The following is a 10,369-nucleotide window of genomic DNA, read 5'->3' on the forward strand; positions in this document are numbered from 1 at the left end:
TGGTGACAACCAGTCCGTCGAAGATTTCTGAACATGAACCTCAATTAAATATCCAAACTTAAAATGTTTCAATGTCAAATCTTGAATGTCTGTATTTGCTTCGAGTTATGCAGTGATGTATGCAGCTTGTATCTCAATGACCAGGCACTCATCCAAAAGATTCGTTCTGCAAGGCGCAGTATGTAAATGCAGGACAGGGAAAATACGACAAAACGTCACCGATCCTTGGACGGATTAAAATCCTCCAAAATACGTTGTCATTCCAAAAGTGAAAATGTACACAATGTAGGCTACACAATTTTATATTGTATTTTTTTGTAACTAGGTTGGCTCTGTGTTTTATTATGAAACTCTGACTGAGCATCTATTTGGCTTGTGCATATATAAGAAACGATGAAAGCCTCAGTCCCTAGAGAGAGAGCTCAGAGAGCTGCGCTTATTTTATGACTGGGTGGTATGGAGCCCCACAGTGGAGGTGTCCTAATACCCATAAAATTTAGCTGTCGAACAGGAAAATGGTTCCAATTGTTTTTCCACAGGGGACTTTAGAAACACTTAAAACAAGGGCTGTGTTTCATATAGGCTAACCCTGGCGTAACGTTTTGATAACCATGTACATTTCTCTCGGACAAGGTGACTTATCAATATAATTGGCTCTACATATACTCAGATTTGAAAATGCTAATTAGCATCGAAGTAGACTTCACACGAGACTACAAATCCCTGCAAGCTACTGCACATCATCTCTAGCTGACACCTTTGCTAACAGGTATTGTCAATTTAAAACCTGCACAAGACAGTTGACAGTTCAGTCCATTTAAAGAAATGTAGCCAATTATTCATTACTACATTTAGCTAACATTATATCGTTAATACAGAGATTCTTACCTTTGCCTCGATTCAGCCGTCTTCTCCAGATCATCATGCCATTTGTAGTTCTTTATGATAGCCACATTAGCAGCTACTTAGCATTTCATTTTTGGGGGGGTAAATACAGGCGAATATATTGATAAGTCACCTTGTCCTAGAGAGATTTACACGGTTATCAAAACGTCACTCCAGGGTAAGCCTACACTTTACACACATTTGAAGTGTTTCTAGAAAACTCTATGGGAAAAATGAATGGTTTTATGGGTTTTTCTGCGTTCAAAACAACTGGGAACGTGGAAAAAAACAAGCGCTGACTGGGAAAAATTGATTTGAACAGTCATCCAACTCGGAATTCCAACTCGGGAACTCTGGCCTCTTTCTAGTGCTACGACATTCCGACTTGAAGATCACTGACATGATTTGACTTCGTATTTTTGAGAGTTCCCAGTTACCGTAGCAGGTTAGGAAAATTTATGTAGCAGGGTAGGATAAATAGGTTAAGGTTGGGTAAAGGGTTAGGGTTAGCTAAAATGCTCTCTTAACCAGCTATGAAAAGTCACTTCCAGTCGTAGCTGTACTCCATCTAGTCACAACTGGGATGCAGGCTATTATTAATGCTCGCACAAAATCCATGAATGTTTAATGCAGAACGGCCTATTCATTAGGAGGGTCTGTGGAAACAGTCAGTGGGATATCCTTACCGTAAACACTAACTTTAGCCCCTACCCTTACCCTAACCATCCTTGGGACATCCATACCCTACATAAGGGACGTGGCATTTCCCTTATGGTTGATGAAGATCTCCATATGGCAAATGGATGGTCCCTTACTAGAAATCCTCGGGTGTTATTAAAATAGGCCGACGGCCACAGGTCGTCCCCCAGGGCCCGGTCTTCCGGGAAGTCATGAAATAAAGTTTCCAGGACACATCGTTTCCGTGATATAACATTTTTGTCTTTTTCCTGTTGTTTCGGAAAATTTCACCAGATTGCGACTGGCTTTATATGGCAAATGGACATCACCAAATGGACATGGCCGTTTCTCGGAAACGGATCAGACTTCGAAGACAAAACTCGGTGAGCACAGGGGTGGCCAAATGTACTTTTAGCCCAGAAACAAGATGGCGTCGAGGCCACAACGCTCTTTGAGTTAATGCACATTTTGTGGGATTAAAGGTCAAAAATTGTAATACAGCGCTAATTTGACCGCTTCACGTCAAAGTACATAAACCTACGGTGTAAGGAAAAATAGAATCAGATATTTAACGATCGTATTTTACGAGAAATCGTAAAGTTAAGTTATAGATCCAGTTGAGGCGGGTTTCAGAGCTCTATGGGATTTTCTGTGATTTGTTGTACTCACACACACAGTCAATATGGAGTGACACAGCGTGGGGCTTACAGATACACAGAGCCTGCAATAGTTACCTGCGTTCAAACCATCAAAGAACTAGCTCTGAAATATGTGATAGTTGGCTTCTAAACGAGTTGGACAAAGTGGGTTTGGTGTCAGTATGTATCAGTTTGGTATCAGTATGATATCTTATTGACTGATGGATGGCTGACTTGATGGCTGACTTAATGTCCATTTCCAATAAGTTTAAACAGTGATGAACCGACACCAAATGAACATGCTGAAATCAACACTGAAAGTGTTGGCAAATGGCATCACCGTAGTCTCTAGGCCGTGCCGAGTTCAAGGAGATGCCCCACTTGACCGTAGCTCACTTGGTCTGACTGCAGCGACCGTGCCAATAGTAGGCCCGGAATGAAGCCTGACATGTAGCCGGTGCATGTAGTCTGACACATCTGAGTTTCTCCCTAAGGATAACATGGGTTATCCAATTCTTTTTGCCACCTGTTCAGGGTCACCTGTACCTCTACAGATATCAACATGAAAAGATTGAATGGTCCCCTTCATATCCTAAAGGGGAATTATGAACTTCACCATCAAATAAGGCTGAAATCCCAGAATGTGCAGGCTTAAATCATCACAGAAAGGGAAACAAATGGCATCAACCTAGTCTCTAGGCCGTGCCGAGTTCAAAGAGATGCCCCACTTGACCGTAGCTCACTTGGTCTGACCTCAGCGACCGTGCAAATAGTAGGCCCGGAATGAAGCCTGACTAGTAGTGATTTAATGATGCTTTAGACATATTGCGGCCTCTGGGTCACACAGAGACACTCCGTTTTCGATGGGCTCATCAGGGGGAGGTTGGGGCGGATAAGCCACAGAGTTATTCTAGCTGCGCGCGCCAGTTCATGTAGTCTGACACATCCGAGTTTCTCCCTAAGGATAACATGGGTTTACAGGTTATGCTCTAACTCTGCTTCTGTGCAGGCAATTTTCAAAATTCCTTTTGCCACGTGTTCAGGGTCACCTGTACCTCTACATCAACCTAGTCTCTAGGCCATGCCAAATTCAAGGAGATGCCCTACTTGACCGTAGCTCACTTGGTCTGACCGCAGCAACCGTGCAAAAAAGTAGGCCCAAAATGAAGTCTGACCTAAATTTGAGGTGCTTTTGGGTGACAGCGGCAGAACCGTTGAGGCTAGAAACACAATTCAACCACAGGAACGTTCCTAAGGTCCTCCCGACCTGTGCAATCCTAAATTGCGGTCATGGGGCTGTTTCGAAGGGTTAAAAAGGTCACATCTTTCCAAAATGTCATATGTGTGATTAGGCACCCCACGAACCGCCGTACATAATAGAAAACCAGTTTTTTATCCCTGATTTTTTGCCCTTTTTGGAAGACTTACAAGTTCCATTTAGGTTGTGATACGTATCCATGTATAGTCTGAATTTGATATATTTCCAGATTATGTTTGGGGGGCATATAAAGAGCCACATATGTGAAGAGCAGCTGTCTCTAACGTTTTTGGGGTAATATATTGACATCCAGAAAGGTCATAGAACAAGGCCCAAAATGAAGCCTGACCTAAATTTGAGGTGCTTTTGGATGACAGTGGTAGAACCGTTAAGGCTAGAAGCACAATTCAACAACAGGAACGTTCCTACGGTCCTCCAGATCTGTACCATGTGGAATTAACCATTAACAGTGAAAACATGGTGCTTTTCACAATTCCTGACATTTAATCCTAGTAAAAATTCCCTGTCTTAGGTCAGTTAGGATCACCACTTTATTTTAAGAATGTGAAATGTCAGAATAATAGTAGAGAGAATGATTTATTTCAGCTTTTATTTCTATCACCACATTCCCAGTGGGTCAGAAGTTTACATACACTCAATTAGTATTTGGTAGCATTGCCTTGAAATTGTTTAACTTGGGTCAAACATTTCAGGTAGCCTTCCACAAGCTTCCCACAATAAGTTGGGTGAATTTTGGCCCATTCCTCCTGACAGAGCTGGTGTAACTTAATCAGGTTTGTAGGCCTCCTTGCTCCCACACGCTTTTTCAGTTCTGGCCACAAATTTTCTTTGGGATTGAGGTCAGGGCTTTGTGATGGCCACTCCAATACCTTGACTTTGTTGTCCTTAAGCCATTTTGCCACAACTTTGGAAGTATGCTTGGGGTCATTGTCTATTTGGAAGACCCATTTGTGACCAAGCTTTAACTTCCTGACTGATGTCGAGATGTTGCTTCAATATATCCACATAATGTTCCTGCCTCATGATGCCATCTATTTTGTGAACTGCACCAGTCCCTCCTGCAGCAAAGCACCGCCACAACATGATGCTGCCACCCCCGTGCTTCACGGTTGGGATGGTGTTCTTCTGGATTGCAAGCCTCCCCCTTTTTCCTCCAAACATAACGATGGTCATTATGGCCAAACAGTTCTATTTTTGTTTCATCCGACCAGAGGACATTTCTCCAAAAAGTACGATCTTTGTCCCCATGTGCAGTTGCAAACCGTAGTCTGGCTTTTTTTATGGCTGTTTTGGAGCAGTGGCTTCTTCCTTGCTGAGCGGCCTTTCAGTTTATGTCGACATAGGACTCGTTTTACTGTGGATATAGATACTTTTGTACCTGTTTCCTCCAGCATCTTCACAAGGTCCTTTGCTGTTGTTCTGGGATTGATTTGCACTTTTCGCACCAAAGTACGTTCATCTCTAGGAGACAGAACGCGTCTCCTTCCTGAGCGGTATGACGGCTGTGTGGTCCCTTGGTGTTTATACTTGCATACTATTGTTTGTACAGATGAACGTGGTACCTTCAGGAATTTGGAAATTGCTCCCAAGGATGAACCAGACTTTTGGAGGTCTACAATTATTTTTCTGAGGTCTTGGCTGATTTCTTTTGATTTTCCCATGATGTCAAGCAAAGAGGCACTGAGCTTGAAGGTATGCCTTGAAATACATCCACAGGTACACCTCCAATTGACTCAAATGATGTCAATTAGCCTATCAGAAGCTTCTAAAGCCATGACATAATTTCCTGGAAATTTCCAAGCTGTTTAAAGGCACAGTCAACTTAGTGTATGTAAATTTCTGACCCACTGAAATTGTGATACAGTAAATTATAAGTGAAATAATCTGTCTGTAAACAATTGTTGGAAAAATGACTTGTGTCTTGCACAAAGTAGATGTCCTAACCGACTTTCCAAAACTATAGTTTGTTAACAAGACATTTGTGGAGTGGTTGAAACATGAGTTTTAATGACTCCAACCTAAGTGTATGTAAACTTCCGACTTCAACTGTATGGACGCGACATGTTTGACGCTGTTCCATTCCAGCCATTCCAATGAGCCGCCCTCCTATAGCTTCTCCCACCAAGCTCCACTGCGCAGTATGTACCTACAGTATGTGTCCTCTGTTGTTGTTTGCCTTTCTTTGTTTGCTGAAATCCAAACTTTTTAAAGGGATAATCCACCCCAAACCACAAATTCCTATGTTTAACAGTGTTGAACAGTGTTAAATAACACTAATATTTGAAAACAATATTTTTTTGTGTAGGGAAATGGGGTGGAGATGTAACCATTAATCATATCTGCTACCTGACTGTACTTATGTGCGCTCATAGATTCCAGTAAAGATTCCGTTATAGATCAGTTATGCCAAATGGGAACAATAGATCTCTTATTCTTCTGAATGCTGTAATTGAAGTCCTCGGAAAATGGTGGGATAGTAGGAGTGAACTTTTCCAGTCTTGAACAGAACTCCACTGTTATTGGGGATGATCCCCCATTAAAGTCAACAAAAAGACACAGCATGTGATTCAGTATGTTCGCTGAGAGAGCTACAAAGAAAAAAATATTTGGTTGAGCACAGAAATGTAACTGGTAAGTAAGCCCCCTGGGAACAAAACTGATTAAAATAAGATCTGTGAGGAGGATAATATATTTAGCTGCATCATATTACATAGGCTATTACAATTGTATTATTATTATGATTTTGATTTGGTTTTTGATTATATTGTTATTAACCTACTGTAAAACTTCAATTAAATCGCTGAGTTTTAAATAGCCTCATGTCCCTTTTTATAGCCGCGCAATGGCACACATTTCAGCAATTAAACGCCTGTATCAAATAAATGTTGGGTCTAAATGAATTGTTTACCAGGTTACCATAAATTACCATTAGTTGTTTACAAGGATTAATGTTTGATTTAGTAATTAATTCAGTAATGACTCGAAAAATTATGGCAATCATCAGTTTTTAATGCCAGTCAGAAACTGCAAGCCATTGGCTGCTAACAGCTGAGAACAGCTAGCTAACTGGCAAGCACAAAAACAGTCAACCACTTCAGGAGTACAGAACCCATTGAAATCGGTCAATAACCCTCTAGTGGTGAAAGTATAAACTCAGAAAATGCACAGTCAAAGAGGAGAATAATTATTCTGTCAAGGAAAAGTTTTTGCTGTTGTTGAAACAGAGGGATACTAAGACAAAATAAATGTGACAGTGTGTAAATGATAACACAGTGCAGAAAATGAAGAAATTGAATAAAATGCTGGAAGTGAATGCTGGATTTAAACAATGAGCTATGCAAATGAGCAGAAGATGTGACATCCTTGGGATGTCCCTACCCCATTAAAGTTTACATTTGAAATGGTTAAGACTAAGTAAGGATTATGGTTAGGGTAAGGGTAGGGGTTAAAGTTAGTGTTCAGGTAAGGGAAGACCCCCATGAAATTGACAAAAATGAATGGCATTGGGCAAACCATATACACGATCGCAAATACCACTCAAACGGACAGCAGTTCATCAAAAGCAACCGGAATATTGCAAATGCCAAGCGTCATAAACCAAAAATCCCATTGGGGGGGCGAGAGTGCCCCACCATAGGATTTCATATCGGAAATGGTCACAAAGTCAGGTCTCAAGGGTGAAATTTTGTCAATTATACATATGTAGTAACCGTATGGACATACATTTGTCTTATTTTATTGAGTTTGTCCATAAGGCCTATGTTATGTCCATTTGCCATATATGATCATAGGAAGTTGGCTCCCGAACCCAAAAGTCAGTGAACCATGTCCAAATGGAATAAGAAATGTCCAAACGGCATATATAAGTATTGAGAGTACCAAATCAGGATTTTATATCCATTTGCCAAATATGATCACAGGAAGTCGTCTTCCGACACCCAAAAGTCAGTGAACCATGTCCAAATGGAATAAGAAATGTCCAAACGGCATATATAAGTATTGAAAGTACCAAATCAGGATTTTATATCCATTTGCCAAATATGATCACAGGAAGTCGTCTTCCGACACCCAAAAGTCAGTGAACCATGTCCTAATGGTATAAGAAATGTCAAAATGGCATGTATACTGACCAAATTATATACAGTTCAAGTCGGAAGTTTATATACACTTTGGTTGGAGTCATTAAAACTCGTTTTTCAACCACTCCACAAATTTCTTGTAAACAAACTATAGTTTTGGCAAGTCGTTTAGGACATCTACTGTGTGCATGACACAAGTAATTTTTCCAACAATTGTTTACAGACAGATTATTTCACTTATAATTGTCACGTTCGTCGTAGTGAGGAGACCAAGGCGCAGCGTGATTGGAATACATTCTTCTTTTAATAAAGAAAGAACACTTGAACACTTAAACAAACTAACGTGAAGCTATAAACAACTAGTGCTGACATGCAACTACACATAGACAATAACCCACAATACCTAAATGGAAAATGGCAACCTAAATAGGATCCCCAATCAGAGACAACGATAAACAGCTGCCTCTGATTGGGAACCAATTCAGGCCACCATAGACCTACAATCACCTACACTTACAAAAAACCCATAGATCTACAAAAACCCTAGACAACACAAAACACGCATACCCACCCTCGTCACACCCTGACCTGACCAAAATAATACAGAAAACATATATAATTAAGGTCAGGGCGTGACAATAATTCACTGTATCACAATTCCAATGGGTCAGAAGTTTACATACACTAAGTTGACTGTGCATTTAAACAGCTTGGAAATTTCCAGGAAATTATGTCATGGCTTTAGAAGATTCTGATAGGCTAATTGACATAATTTGAGTCAATTGGAGGTGTACCTGTGGATGTATTTCAAGGCCTACCGTTAAACTCCTCAGTGACTCTTCGCTTGACATCATGGGAAAATCTAAAGAAATCAGCCAAGACCTCAGAAAAATAATTGTAGACCTCCAAAAGTCTGGTTCATCCTTGGGAGCAATTTCCAAATGCCTGAAGGTACCACGTTCATCTGTACAAACAATAGTATGCAAGTATAAACACCATGGGGCCACGCAGCCGTCATAGCGCTCAGGAAGGAGATGCGTTCTATCTCCTAGAGATGGTGCGAAAAGTGCAAATCAATCCCAGAACAACAGCAAAGGACCTTGTGAATATGCTGGAGGAAACAAGCACAAAAGTATCTATATCCACAGTCAAATGAGTCCGATATCGACATAACCTGAAAGGCCGCTCAGCAAGGAAGAAGCCACTGCTCCAAAACCGCCATAAAAAAGCCAGACTACGGTTTGCAACTGCACATGGGGACAAAGATCGTACTTTTTGGAGAAATGTCCTCGGGTCTGATGAAACAAAAATAGAACTGTTTGGCCATAATGACCATCATTATGTTTGGAGGAAAAAGGGGGATGCTTGCAAGCCGAAGAACACCATCCCAACCGTGAAGCACAGGGGTGGCAGCATCATGTTGTGGGGGTGCTTTGCTGCAGGAGGGACTGGTGCACTTCACAAAATAGATGGCATCATGAGGTAGGAACATTATGTGGATATATTAAAGCAACATCTCAACATCAGTCAGGAAGTTAAAGCTTGGTCGCAAATGGGTCTTCCAAATGGACAATGACCCCAAGCATACTTCCAAAGTTGTGGCAAAATGGCTTAAGGACAACAAAGTCAAGGTATTGGAGTGGCCATCACAAAGCCCTGACCTCAATCCCAAAGAAAATTTGTGGGCAGAACTGAAAAAGTGTGTGCGAGCAAGGAGGTCTACAAACCTGACTCAGTTACACCAGCTCTGTCAGGAGGAATGGGCCAAAATTCACCCAACTTATTGTGGGAAGCTTGTGGAAGGCTACACAAAAAGTTTGACCCAAGTTAAACAATTTCAAGGCAATGCTACCAAATACTAATTGAGTGTATGTAAACTTCTGACCCACTGGGAATGTGATGAAAGAAATAAAAGCTGAAATAAATCATTCTCTCTTCTATTATTCTGACATTTCACATTCTTAAAATAAAGTGGTGATCCTAACTGACCTAAGACAGGGAATTTTTACAGGATTAAATGTCAGGAATTGTGAAAAACTGAGTTTAAATGTATTTGGCTAAGGTGTATGTAAACTTCCGATTTCAACTGTATATACAGTTTGATACCATTCAAATCAAATCAAATGTTTTTTGTCACATGCGAAACATTACAGTGAAATGCTTACTTTCAAGCCCTTAACCAACAATGCAATTTTAAGGTGGGGGGGGCAATGCTGTCAGGGTTGCCATTTGATTAGTCGTTCAGGAGTCATATGGCTTGGGGGTAGAAGCTGTTTAGAGGCCTCTTGGACCTAGACTTGGCGCCCCGGTACCGCTTGCCGTGCGGTAGCAGAGAGAACAGTCTATGACTAGGGTGGCTGGAGTCTTTGACAATTTTTAGGGCCTTCCTCTGACACCGCTTGGTATAGAGGTCCTGGATGGCAGGAAGCGTGGCCCCGGTGATGTACTGGGCCGTATGCACTACCCTCTGTAGTGCCTTGCGGTCGGAGGCTGAGCAGTTGCCATACCAGGCAGTGACGCAACCCGTCAGGATGCACTCTATGGTACAGCTGTAAAAGATTTGAGGACCCATGCCAAATCTTTTTAGTCTCCTGAGGGGGAATAGGTTTGTTGTGTCCTCTTCATGACTGTCTTGGTGTGCTTGGACCATGCCAGTTTGTTGTTGATATGGACGCCAAGGAACTTGAAGCTCTCAACCTGCTCCACCACAGCCCTGTCGATGAGAATGGGGGCGTGCTCGGTCCTCCTTTTCCTGTAGTCCACGATCATCTCCTTTGTCTTTGAGGGCACTATGGTGTTGAACGCCGAGC

The sequence above is a fragment of the Salvelinus namaycush genome, chromosome 35 (genome assembly GCF_016432855.1).
Source record: "Salvelinus namaycush isolate Seneca chromosome 35, SaNama_1.0, whole genome shotgun sequence".
Taxonomy (NCBI): Eukaryota; Metazoa; Chordata; class Actinopteri; order Salmoniformes; family Salmonidae; genus Salvelinus; species Salvelinus namaycush.